Below are 14,452 nucleotides of genomic sequence, written 5' to 3'. Positions count from 1 at the left end.
TTACAGTTAATGTTTAATTGAGCCAAAACAAGCAAATGCAGTTACACACACAGACAACCTGGACTAGAGTACCCATGAACTCTTGCATGTCCCACGTCAGATATCCATGTTTGTGGTCAACGGGGGCTCCGATGAAGCGGTGAACAGTTCCTTAGAGGTAGCGTCGTCAGACGGGCCAGTCGCAGCTTCAGAGGTAGCGTCGTCAGACGGGCCAGTCGCAGCTTCAGAGGTAGCGTCGTCAGACGGGGCCAGTCGCAGCTTCAGAGGTAGCGTCGTCAGACGGGGCCAGTCGCAGCTTCAGAGGTAGCGTCGTCAGACGGGGCCAGTCGCAGCTTCAGAGGTAGCGTCGTCAGACGGGGCCAGTCGCAGCTTCAGAGGTAGCGTCGTCAGACGGGCCAGTCGCAGCTTCAGAGGTAGCGTCGTCAGACGGGCCAGTCGCAGCTTCAGAGGTAGCGTCGTCAGACGGGGCCAGTCGCAGCTTCAGAGGTAGCGGCAGACAGTCTTCAGAGGCATGGTCAGAGGCGGGGCCAGTCGCAGCTTCAGAGGTAGCGGCCAGACAGTTCCAGCTTCAGAGGCATGGTCAGACGGGGGCCAGTCGCAGCTTCAGAGGTAGCGGCCAACAGTTCCTCAAAGGCATGGTCAGACGGGGGGCCAGTCGCAGCTTCAGAGGTAGCGGCCAACAGTTCCTCAAAGGCATGGTCAGACGGGGGGCCAGTCGCAGCTTCAGAGGTAGCGGCCAACAGTTCCTCAAAGGCATGGTCAGACGGGGGGCCAGTCGCAGCTTCAGAGGTAGCGGCCAACAGTTCCTCAAAGGCATGGTCAGACGGGGGGCCAGTCGCAGCTTCAGAGGTAGCGGCCAACAGTTCCTCAAAGGCATGGTCAGACGGGGGGCCAGTCGCAGCTTCAGAGGTAGCGGCCAACAGTTCCTCAAAGGCATGGTCAGACGGGGGGCCAGTCGCAGCTTCAGAGGTAGCGGCCAACAGTTCCTCAAAGGCATGGTCAGACGGGGGGCCAGTCGCAGCTTCAGAGGTAGCGGCCAACAGTTCCTCAAAGGCATGGTCAGACGGGGGGCCAGTCGCAGCTTCAGAGGTAGCGGCCAACAGTTCCTCAAAGGCATGGTCAGACGGGGGGCCAGTCGCAGCTTCAGAGGTAGCGTCGTCAGACGGGCCAGTCGCAGCTTCAGAGGTAGCGTCGTCAGACGGGCCAGTCGCAGCTTCAGAGGTAGCGTCGTCAGACGGGCCAGTCGCAGCTTCAGAGGTAGCGTCGTCAGACGGGCCAGTCGCAGCTTCAGAGGTAGCGTCGTCAGACGGGCCAGTCGCAGCTTCAGAGGTAGCGTCGTCAGACGGGCCAGTCGCAGCTTCAGAGGTAGCGTCGTCAGACGGGCCAGTGGCAGCTTCAGAGGTAGCGTCGTCAGACGGGCCAGTCGCAGCTTCAGAGGTAGCGTGCGTCAGACGGGCCAGTCGCAGCTTCAGAGGTAGCGTGCGTCAGACGGGCCAGTCGCAGCTTCAGAGGTAGCGTCGTCAGACGGGCCAGTCGCAGCTTCAGAGGTAGCGTCGTCAGACGGGCCAGTCGCAGCTTCAGAGGTAGCGTCGTCAGACGGGCCAGTCGCAGCGTCGTCAGAGGACATGCGCCTCAGCTTCTCCTCAGAGGACAGGGCATCATTTGCCTGAGAGCTACCATGGTTTGGAGAAGCTTGGGATTCTACTTCGTTAGTCTCTAAATACTCTATAGAAAAAACAAAAGGAACAGTTGGGTATTCTACAGCAACACATCTGTTCCACACGGTCTAGGCCGAATTGCCAGTCGAATGTTGAACCCAACAGTTTTCAAAGTATATGTTTCAGGCCGTACCTTCTCTGTCTTGTTTAGCGTCAGACCCTATGGATCGGAGCAAGGCCAGGGCATGCTCAATGGAGACGTCATTTGATGACAGCTCTGAAAAACGTAGGTTAAGGTACACAAGCAAAATTACCAAATCAAAGGCTTTGACAACGTTATTTAGACTGAGTTACTCTATGGTGTTGAATGAGTGTCAAACACAGCAGCACCATAGACAGTGACAAAGAACATAGCTAGAAGGGTTGTGGAAAGAAACACTTACCTCCAAGTCTCCTCTGCAGAGAGACTTGATCTTGCTTCTGGGACTTTCCAACAGGGTAACAAGAAACTGAGGAGAAAGTGTTGACAGAAGTTGAGTTCACACAAAATAGCTACATATATTAATAATAGATGACCAATGCGGAAGAAACAGACAGTCAAATTTGAATCTCCAACTTATAAAGTTAAGCATATTTCCCAAACAAATCCCTTCAATCCAAATAAAACGTTAGTGAACCAACCTTTGACAACCCCCACAGTCATCACAAAGAGCAGCAATTCTCTCACACCTCCCATGATCATGAGAATAGTCTGTGTTATCAACAGGTAATGTCTTCCCATGGCCTGTATGAGGCTTATATAGGCCACTAATGACCGTTTACCTGACAAACATGACTTAACGATCAATTAACAAGCTTGATTGAGGTGTTACATTCAGATAGAAATAGACCATGTAGAACATATGTTGATTCTTTGGTGGGCAGGCAATCTTTTCTACTCCATATATTGCATTTATATCTGTAATGTTTAACCCTAATGGTCTCAGAATCTTCAAAGATATTAGGGGGAAATAAACACTGTACCCAAATCCACTTTTTACAATGCTCCTGGGAAATGGGTAGGCCTCCACCATACAGTTTTACAGCTGTGATATATTTATTTATTTACATAGATCACATACTTAAATATATATATGTTAGCTGTAGGTAGCTTTGGGATAAAATTCCCATATTGTATTGTTACTAACATAAATCATAATATATCATATTTTCCTCATTTGCTCTGTAGGAGGTTCGTCATATGAAGGACATTCAAGTGGATGTGACCCCTAACCTGACATAATGTAAACGTTATACATTAAGCTCTCTCCCTCAGTGACATGAATTAGTATATTTCATATTCTCAGAACCCAACAGTAGGTTTTAAGGTGTGGCTGCATGTTTGTCGTGGACGCATCGTCACTCTTGATGTTCTTTTTCCAGATTGCAAGTGAAACACCTTTAGATGTGGTAAGTGCCAGTTGGTAACTTTTCCTCACACTTGCTTGTTTAAGGTATGGATGCAACACCCCAGTATGTCTGCAGGGGCTGGTCACTGAGATTTACCATGTTACAAATGCTACTAGACTAACCTTCCAAGTAAATATGTTACAAGTCTGAACTGGCCGTCCTTGTCTTTCCTCAACTAATTGAAAGCTCAGGGACAGACATCCTGAACGACTTTGATGTCAGAGCTCCCATCAGCCCTCTACACCTCGCTGTGAGTAAAGCCTACCTGCTCCTGTAGTGGTCTCCATATGACAAATGGCACCCTATTCCCTATTTAGTACACTACTTTTGACCAGATCCTTATAGGCCCTGATCAAAAGTAGTTCACTACATAGGGAATAGGGTGCTATCTGGGAAGCAGGCATGGTGTTGATTTTCCACAGGAAGTTGACTGTCCAGACAGACTCACACACCAAATTCCTATCTATTCCTGATTCGTGTAAAATACATGCATATTCTACACAGTGATGATGAGGATGATTTCCTTATTTTGCCATTTGAGTTAATCAACCTCAGAGGAGAAGTAGAGTGTTTGTTTCTCAATCCCACGCTTGGCAGGGACCTCCGATGTTGATGCTGGGCGGGAGCAAAAATGGGCTCCCGATTGAAAGACTCTGGTCTACTTTAGAGGTCTAGCACTGTATTTCTGTTCAGGCGTACCACTGGTCTACTATAGGACATTGATTATATATCTATTCAGGCGTACCACTGGACTTTGCTTGAGACTGTGTTTGTGTTTCTATTCAGGCGTACCACGGCCACCACCATGCTATGGAGGTTCTGGTTCAGTCTCTGCTGGATCTAGACGTGAGGGACAGCCAGGGGCGCACCCTCTGGACCTGTCTGCCTTAAAAAGCCATGTGGAGTGTGTTGACGTCCTCATCAACCAGGGAGCCTCCATCCTGGTTAAGGACTTCACCCTGAAGAGGACCCCCATCCACACTGCATGTACACATAGAATATCACATAGAGCTTCTGTAATTAAAAAGTTTTCCTGACCAAGATGGCCATTTGTTTGGTCATGTTGCTAGGACGACAATGTCCACTCTAGGGATGTTACATGGTATAGTGTGAAAATACACACTAGACACTGATCTAAGGTCATTTTTTTGTCATGTTCTCCACTAATGATTGAGGATCTAGGGAGGGTAAGCTGATCCTACATCAGTGCACAGGGGAGACTTCTATCCAGAGCCAGGTACACAGCTAGCAGGTGACAGGCTTCGATGGCCTCAGCCCCAAAATTCTTTATTATCTGCTGTGTTAACATCATGAGGATGTCATCTAGCAACACCACTGTTCTAGAAATCTGTCTGTTCATGTGAAGGTTATAGTCGTCCAGCAATCTGCTCATATCCTCTCTGTTTATCCTCCTCTAGCTACCAACGGTCAATCATCTGACATTCTTATATCCTCTCTGTTTATCCTCCTCTAGCTACCAACGGTCAATCATCTGACATTCTTATATCCTCTCTGTTTATCCTCCTCTAGCTACCAACGGTCAATCATCTGACATTCTTATATCCTCTCTGTTTATCCTCCTCTAGCTACCAACGGTCAATCATCTGACATTCTTATATCCTCTCTGTTTATCCTCCTCTAGCTACCAACGGTCAATCATCTGACATTCTTATATCCTCTCTGTTTGTCCTCCTCTAGCTACCAACGGTCATTCAGAGTGTTTGCGTTTGCTGATTGGAAATGCTGACCTCCAGAGTGCAGTGGACTTTCAAGACGGGAATAGACAGTAAGTCACTTGGGTTTTGGATACAATTCCTGAAATAAAGAGATTTTGACATTGGGGCTGCATCCCAAATGGCAACCTATACCCTACTTCGTGCACTACTTTAAACCAAAGCCCTATGGGCTCAGGTCAAAAGTAGTGTACGATATAGGGAATAGGGTTGCCATTTGGGACTCAACCCTGGTTATTACCAGTTTTTTGTCTTTTCCACCCTTGTCTGTCAGACGTGGTCAAGTGTAAATATGACTTCTTACATGAGCCTGACAGTGCATCTCACGAAAGACTGAACACTATCTCAGGCTAACATAGTTTGGAAAGCAATTGGCTATTGCTTCAAAGAGAAGACAATGAAAAGACTAATCTGTCTTTTAGTTATCAAAATTCTCAACTTAATTGAGCGAACAGTATTTTTGGCATTGGCTATATCCCCGGTGAGTGTGCATATTCACTTTCTTTATCCCTGGGTCAGTGCCACTTGAAAGTCATATTGAAAAAGATTCTGCTAATCTCTATAGTCATATAAAGTGTAGTAGAATTGCACGATAAAACATATTTTAAAAAGGCCAATTTTTTTTCCTGTAAAGAGAAACATATCTGATATAGCCTAGCCTAGCCTTACTCCATCACGCGCTGCATTGAACAGCCGTTTTTTTGCGAACGGTGATTGAGTTATATTATTAGCCTAAATAATGACTATCCAATTTACTAATCACATTAGCAATAGTTAGCTATCTTACATAAGTCTGTAAATGTGATGATGCATAGAATGCTTTATATATTTTTTATGGTGAAAATTAGCTTCCCCTTAACTTGAGACTCGCATGCCTATGAGCAAGACAGTTAGGCCTAAACACTCTGTTTTCCTTTGCTAATGTTTCCCCCGTCCGTCCGTCCGTCCGTCCGTCGGCTGTCAGTTATGTCGATGACTGTGTACATACGGCACGCCAATCACCAACACCGGAAGTCCCATGACCGTCACAGCCCTAGTTGTATGCTTGAGTTTGTTCAAGAGAGGCTTTGATGCCAGATTTTTGCAGATTTTGCTTTAGTTTTCCTCAGCCTGTGTTTTGTTTCTCTCTCCTTTTCCTGTTAGATGGTGAGGCTGCTTCTCTCCAGAGGAGCCAACATTAATGCTTTTGACAAGAAGGACCGCCGAGCAATCCACTGGGCTGCTTACATGGGTAATGAGTTGACCACATCATTTACATTCTGACTAATGTCCTTATCCCAGTGAGTGAATGAATTGGCTGTGTGTTACCCTCACAGCTCAGCTGTATGGTCTACCTCTAGTGTGTTATTATGTCAGAATGATGGACTAAGTATGTTGATAAGATGTAGGTTTTCAATTGTACTAACACGATGTAGGTATTGCTAATGGTGCTGTGTACCACTGTAAACTAACCTCTCTCCCTCTATATCTCAGCCTATCTCTTTGCATGTCTCTCTCTCTCTCCATCTCTGTTTCTCACTCTGTCTCTCTTCCCCTCCCCCATAGTGCACATTGAGGAGGTGAAACTGCTGGCCTCTCATGGATCAGAGGTGTCCTGTAAAGACAAGAAGGCCTACACCCCTCTCCACTCTGCAGCCTTCAGCGGCATGATCAGCACGGTCAAGCAACTCCTGGACCTTGGGGTGGATGTGAATCAATGCATACATACACCTCCCCGCATTCAACTGTGTAGTCCCTGTTCAATTACAACGCCACGAAAAGACAGAGCTCTAGTGTGTTGGAGAATGATTTCCTTTCAAGTAATGAAGATATGGAGGTTGGGCCAGGGGTTTGGGACCAGGGGGTTGGGACCAGTGTGTTGTGGCCAGGGATTTTTCATAAGAAAGTAATGAAGAGAGGTTGGGCCAGTGCGTTGGGGCCAGGGGGTTTTCATAACCAAGTAATGAAGAGATGGAGATTGGATCCAGAGGGTTGGAGACAGGAGGTTGGAGCCAGTGGGTTGGGACCCAGTGTGTCGGGACCCAGTGTGTCAAGTTTGCTGACGACACGAAGGCGATGAGAGGTCAGAGACTTGGCATTGTGGTGCCAGGACAACCTCTCCCTCAATGCCAGTAAGACCAAGGAGCTGATCGTGGACTACAGGAGCAAGAGGGGAGAGCACGTCCCCATCCACATCAACAGGGCTGTTCCTTGGCGACCTAACATGGCCCACACACACCTGCACAGTCGTGAAGAGGGCGCGCCAGGAGGCTGAAATATTTGGCATGGGCACTCGCATCCTCAAAAAGTTAAAGGGTCTTGCTCTGACCCTACGCACAATCACTAGACTGTATACAAAGCATATGCACACTCACACACACTACATTCACACTCCCCACACACACACACACACACACACACAAACCGACACAACCCAAACACACATGCATACACATTACACACTCTCACAAACACACACATCATTTGCAGCTGCTGCTCTGTTCTTTATTTTGCTATTATTATTATATATCCTGATGCCTAGTCACTTTACCCTGCCTTCTTGTACATATCTACCTCAAATACCTCGTACCCCTGCACACTGATCTGGAACTGGTACTCCTTGTATATAGCTTTATTCTTGGGTATTTTATTCCTCGCGTTACAATATATACAGTACCAGTCAAAAGTTTATTTTTTTTTACAATTTTCTACATTGTAGAACATCAAAAATATGAAATAACACATAAGGAATCCTGTAGTAACCAAAAAAGTGTTAAACAAATGAAAATATATTTTATATTTGAGATTCTTCAAAGTAGCTACCCTTTGCCTTGATGACAGCTTTGCACACTCTTGGCATTCACTCAACCAGCTTCATGAGGTACTCACCTGGAATGCATTTCATTTAACAGGTGTGCCTTGTTCAAAGTTAATTTGTGGAATTTATTTCCTTCTTAGTGCGTTTGAGCCAATCACTTGTTTTGTGACAAGGTAGGGGTGGTATACAGAAGATAGCCCTATTTGGTAAAATACCAAGTCCATATTTTTTTACATTTTAGTCATTTAGCAGACACTCTTATCCAGAGCGACTTACAGTAGTGAATGCATACATTTCATACAATTTCATACATTTTTTTTTTTCCTGTGCTGGCCCCCCCGTGGGAATCGAACCCTCAACCCTGGTGTTGCAAACACCATGCTCTACCAACTGAGCTACAGGGAAGGCATATCATGGCAAGAACTTTGAATGTTTCTTCAAGTGCAGTTGCAAAATCCATCAAGCGCTATGTCTCTCATGAGGACCGCCACAGGAAAGGAAGACCCAGAGTTACCTCTGCTGTAAAGTTCAAGTAACAGACACATCTCAACATCAACTGTTCAGAGGAGACTACGTGAATCAGGCCTTCATGGTCAAATTGCTGCAAAGAAGCCACTACTAAAGAACACCAATAAGAAGAAGAGACTTGCTTGGGCCAAGAAACACCAGCAATGGACATTAGACCGGTGGAAATCTGTCCTTTTGGAAAAGCAATCCAGGTGAAGCTGGTTGAGAGAATGCCAAGAGTGTGCAAAGGGTGGCTACATTGAAGAGTCTATATAAATATAAAATTGATTTTGATATGTTCAACACTTTTTTGGTTACTACATGATTCCATATGTCTTATTTCATAGTTTTGAGTTCTTCACTATTATTTTACAATGTAGAAAATAGTCAAAATAAAGAAAAACCTTTGAATGAGTAGGTGTGTCCAAACTTTTGATTGGTACTGTATATATATATTATATACTGCTCAAAAAAATAAAGGGAACACTTAAACAACACATCCTAGATCTGAATGAAAGAAATAATCTTATTAAATACTTTTTTCTTTACATAGTTGAATGTGCTGACAACAAAATCACACAAAAATAATCAATGGAAATCCAATTTATCAACCCATGGAGGTCTGGATTTGGAGTCACACTCAAAATTAAAGTGGAAAACCACACTACAGGCTGATCCAACTTTGATGTAATGTCCTTAAAACAAGTCAAAATGAGGCTCAGTAGTGTGTGTGGCCTCCACGTGCCTGTATGACCTCCCTACAACGCCTGGGCATGCTCCTGATGAGGTGGCGGATGGTCTCCTGAGGGATCTCCTCCCAGACCTGGACTAAAGCATCCGCCAACTCCTGGACAGTCTGTGGTGCAACGTGGCATTGGTGGATGGAGCGAGACATGATGTCCCAGATGTGCTCAATTGGATTCAGGTCTGGGGAACGGGTGGGCCAGCCCATAGCATCAATGCCTTCCTCTTGCAGGAACTGCTGACACACTCCAGCCACATGAGGTCTAGCATTGTCTTGCATTAGGAGGAACCCAGGGCCAACCGCACCAGCATATGGTCTCACAAGGGGTCTGAGGATCTCATCTCGGTACCTAATGGCAGTCAGGCTACCTCTGGCGAGCACATGGAGGGCTGTGCGGCCCCCAAAGAAATGCCACCCCACACCATGACTGACCCACCACCAAACCGGTCATGCTGGAGGATGTTGCAGGCAGCGGAACGTTCTCCACGGCGTCAGCAGACTCTGTCACGTCTGTCACGTGCTCAGTGTGAACCTGCTTTCATCTGTAAAGAGCACAGGGCGCCAGTGGCGAATTTGCCAATCTTTTTGTTCTCTGGCAAATGCCAAACGTCCTGCACGGTGTTGGGCTGTAAGCACAACCCCCACCTGTGGACGTCGGGCCCTCAAACCACCCTCATGGAGTCTGTTTCTGACCATTTGAGCAGACACATGCACATTTGTGGCCTGCTGGAGGTCATTTTGCAGGGCTCTGGCAGTGCTTCTCCTGCTCCTCCTTGCACAAAGGCGGAGGTAGCGGTCCTGCTGCTGGGTTGTTGCCCTCCTACGGCCTCCTCCACGTCTCCTGATGTACTGGCCTGTCTCCTGGTAGCGCCTCCATAGTCTGGACACTACGCTGACAGACACAGCAAACCTTCTTGCCACAGCTCACATTGATGTGCCATCCTGGATGAGCTGCACTACCTGAGCCACTTGTGTGGGTTGTAGACTCCGTCTCATGCTACCACTAGAGTGAAAGCACCGCCAGCATTCAAAAGTGACCAAAACATCAGCCAGGAAGCCTAGGAACTGAGAAGTGGTCTGTGGTCCCCATCTGCAGAACCACTCCTTTATTGGGGGTGTCTTGCTAATTGCCTATAATTTCCACCTGTTGTCTATTCCATTTGCACAACAGCATGTGAAATGTATTGTCAATCAGTGTTGCTTCCTAAGTGGACAGTTTGATTTCACAGAAGTGTAATTGACTTGGAGTTACATTGTGTTGTTTAAGTGTTCCCTTTATTTTTTTGAGCAGTGTATATATATTATATATATATATTCTATAGTTTTGTTCTCTGCATCGTTGGGGTGGGCTCGTAAGCAAGCATTTCACGGTAAAGAGTTGATTTGAGAGGGAAAGACAAAGAGCGAGGGAGTCCAAATGTATTCTGACCTAGTCTTTAGTATGAATCCATTTTTAATGAGATGAGTACAAAACATTAAAGGAACAGTTGTCTCCATGTCTCGTCCGTACCTGGTAGAGTATTCGGGTGGGGGTCCCGCAAAGTTCATCCCAATGGCTGGGGGAGGAGGGTAGGCCTCATTGGTCATGTAGGGACATATCTTTTCCAGAGAATCTACCAATTTTCTACCAAATTGCAAGAAATTACCGGGATTCCCGTTCAAACCGAAAGTGCTATTTAGAAGCATATGTTTTATTTAACCAGGTAAGTTGACTGAGAACACATTCTCATTTACAGCAATGACCTGGGGAATAGTTACAGGGGAGGGGGGGGTGAATGAGCCAATAGTAAGCTTGGGATGATTAGGTGACCGTGATGGTATGAGGGCCAGATTGGGAATTTAGCCAGGACACCAGGGTTAACACCCCTACTCTAACAATAAGTGCCATGGGATCTTTAGTGACCACAGAGAGTCAGGACACCTGTTTAACGTCCCACCCGAAAGACAGCACATGTCCCCAATCACTGTCCTGGGATATTATTTTAGACCAGAGGAAAGAGTGACTCCTACTGGCCCTCCAACACCACTGTTAAAGGAATTTTATATCTTGATGATAATAATCAATAATCAATTCGCCTTAACTAATGCCCAAGGTTTGTAAGACAATGGGTTAAAATAATTAGGCAAGGACTCAGCTTTCTGCAAAAGGTTTCTGTAGCTTTATTCAGAGAACGTTCTGGCGTCAGGATAACAAAACAGTCATTATATAGTTCTTGCTTACTTACGCACATGCATTTACACACAATCCGTTGGTGACCTGCAACCCCCATAAACTTCTCACTCTGTTTATCACCTTCTGGCTCAGCCTGTTCCTTTCCTTCAAGGTTAGGAACTCTCTGAAGTTTTACTCCCTTGACCATCTGCTTCTGTAGCTATACTAATTGCATACACACATTTCTTTCCCTCTCCAGTGGTTCCTGGACTTTCCGGAACTAATCAGACCAATCGATCCCTACATTGATCATTACATTGATTATTCATTAACCCTGCTGTATGACTAATAATTCATCATGGTTTATTGATTCATTTACCTTTATTAGATAATTCTCTTATCAATTCCACCCTTAAATGATTCAATAATTCACCATGATGATCAGATGCTATATGAGAACCCTACTAATCACATTCTATATGTAATCACACATAATTATACGCTATATGGAAATACAAATAATCGCTATATGGAAATACAAATAATCACACGCTATATGGAAATACAACTAATCACACGCTATATGGAAATTAATTGTGATACAAGGATTAAACAAAACCAATACATGAATATTCCTCCTACTCCTCCATTACTGTCCTAGGCCTATTTCCAATTATGACACTTCGATTCAGGATTTTCATCATCATTTTCATTAAAGGAACAGTCTATCAAAACATTGAAAATTCTATCTAAACGTTGAAAATTGTTTCATCAAACATTGGCTCCTCGTTATTGAAAGAAACGGAGCCATCTTCCTGGCCTGGAGGCCCGCATTCGCCATCCCACTGATCGGAGCTCGGAATTGGTCCATATCTCACCATCTGCTGCGTCATCGATCTCTCTAGAGTCCTGGTGATTAAACCTCTCACACATGGGACGAGACAACATCCACACAACACAAACACACTCATATGGGTGAAAGCAGCCCATAATACAGTTCTTACAACACTTTTCCATTTCCCAAACATGGGATGTGTTATCAGGAATGTACGTGTAGCGCTGAACCTAATCATTCTACCTACACTGCCCTCTTCTGCCAATAACATATCGAGAGTCAGTCTATTTTACCAGGTCATGAGGGAGGTGGCGGATAATTGGTCAGAGAACCTCTTTACTGCATCCCCGTTTTCATTCATGAATCTCTGTTGATTATTAAAGATGTCATTAATCCAATCCACATTTCTATTTATTGTCAACCACCAAAATAATGTAGTGTTAAAGCCTTCACATATTTGATTCATAGCTTTGTATTCATCTGGAACTTCCCTGAGGATGCCAATAGCATCCATCTTGTAAAGCTACTCCCATCCTGGTCAAAACTCCTCCTGTGCCTACTTTAGCCTCCTATAACTGGCCTCTGATGACTAACTCGAACTGGTTGGACCAATAACCCCAGGGCGCAAGTTCCTAACCACCCTTTGTGGTAATTTCTGTCGTATGCATCCTTTACTGGTACTGGCCCACCCTACATCAGTTATAGGTGCTATGAGGTTAAACATTTTCTCCTGTGCTTTCAAACTTAAGTCAGTCACATTAACCTCTATGGGCTGGGTGGGACGCTTGCGTCCCACCTACTCAACAGCCAGTTGAATCCTGTGGCGCGTTATTGAAATACCTTAGATATGCTATTACTTCAATTTTTCAAAAATATGACTATTTTACACCATTTTAAAGATAAGACTCTCGTTAATCTAACCACACTGTCCGATTTCAAAAAGGCTTTACAACGAAAGCAAAACATTAGATTATGTCAGCAGAGTACCAAGCCAGAAATAATCAGACACCCATTTTTCAAGCTAGCATATAATGTCACATAAACCCAAACCACAGCTAAATGTAGCACTAAGCTTTGATGATCTTCATCAGATGACAACCCTAGGACATTATGTTATACAATACATGCATGTTTTGTTCAATCAAGTTCATATTTATATCAAAAAACAGCTTTTTACATTAGCATGTGACTAGCATGTGACTAGCATTCCCACCGAACACTGCCGGTGAATTTACTAAATTACTCACGATAAACGTTCACAAAAAGCATAACAATTATTTTAAGAATTATAGATACAGAACTCCTCTATGCACTCGATATGTCCGATTTTAAAATAGCTTTTCGGTGAAAGCACATTTTGCAATATTCTCAGTAGATAGCCCGGCATCACAGGGCTAGCTATTTAGACACCCAGCAAGTTTAGCACTCATCAAAGTCAGATTTACTATAAGAAAAATGTTATTACCTTTGTTGTCTTCGTCAGAATGCACTCCCAGGACTTCTACTTCAATAACAAATGTTGGTTTGGTCCAAAATAATCCATCGTTATATCCAAACAGCGGCGTTTTGTTCGTGCGTTCTAGACACTATCCTAAAGGGTAAATAAGGGTGGCGAGCATGGTGCAATTCGTGACAAAAAAATTCTAAATATTCCATTACCGTACTTTCGAAGCATGTCAACCGCTGTTTAAAATCAATTTTTATGCCATTTTTCTCATAAAAAAGCGATAATATTCCGACCGGGAATCTGCTTTTAGGTAAACAGACAAAGGAAAAGAAAGCATTCAGTCGAAGCGGGCACGCGCCTAAGCCCATAGTACTCTGAGTGGCCAATTGCCAAACGCGATAATGTGTTTCAGCCAGAGCCTGCATCGATATCGTTCAGCTTTTTCCCGGGCTCTGAGAACCTATGGAAGCCGTAGGAAGTGTCACGTTATTGCACAGATCCTGAGTCTTCAATAAAAAGAGCCAAGATGAAAAACTACTTCTCAGACAGGCCACTTCCTGCTTGAAATCTTCTCAGGTTTTGGCCAGCCATATGAGTTCTGTTATACTCACAGACACCATTCAAATAGTTGTAGAAACTTTAGGGTGTTTTCTATCCAAAGCCAATAATTATATGCATATTCTAGTTACTGGGCAGGAGTAGTAACCAGATTAAATTGGGTACGTTTTTTATCCAGCCGTGTCAATACTGCCCCCTAGCCCTAACAGGTTAACGATTACTTTCAGCCATTAAAATCATCTAAGTTCTCGGTGCCATTCTTGTATCTATAACACTGGTATTCATCCGGAATTTAGGTGAACCGAGGTGGGTTGGCTGAGTACTTCAATCTGGCCAACCCCAATTCCTGTACAGTTGTCTGCTTCCCCAGGAAATTGTTTAATGTTTACCTTAAATTCTACATCTTGATCTTCTTTGATTCCTTATTCTGTATGTCACTCATCAGTGTATTATATAGTTTATCTTCTACTTCTTCTCAATGACAACGGTATCCAATGATTAGTACCGGAAGGTGGTGGATCTGAATGTATCAGAAAGGTTACCAAAACTATGATGCAGCTCAGAGTCTCTA

At 44.6% G+C, this 14,452-nt stretch overlaps 1 pseudogene across 1 annotated transcript in view; it reads right to left on the bottom strand.

Moving 5' to 3' along the window:
* LOC123727819 (polysialoglycoprotein-like) overlaps positions 1-14,452 on the bottom strand; it is a 28,315-nt pseudogene continuing 13,863 nt past the window's right edge. The window contains exons 6-9 of the transcript XR_006759750.1: positions 1,489-1,599; positions 650-1,417; positions 356-468; positions 1-258 (exon numbers count right to left, since the gene is read on the bottom strand). The product of XR_006759750.1 is annotated as a polysialoglycoprotein-like (transcript). The remainder of the gene's footprint in view (positions 259-355; positions 469-649; positions 1,418-1,488; positions 1,600-14,452) is intronic.

This window comes from Salmo salar, chromosome ssa02 (genome assembly GCF_905237065.1).
Source record: "Salmo salar chromosome ssa02, Ssal_v3.1, whole genome shotgun sequence".
Lineage (NCBI taxonomy): Eukaryota > Metazoa > Chordata > Actinopteri > Salmoniformes > Salmonidae > Salmo > Salmo salar.
Note: the sequence above shows the minus strand (reverse complement) of the source record. Positions and strands in the feature narration are given on the sequence as shown.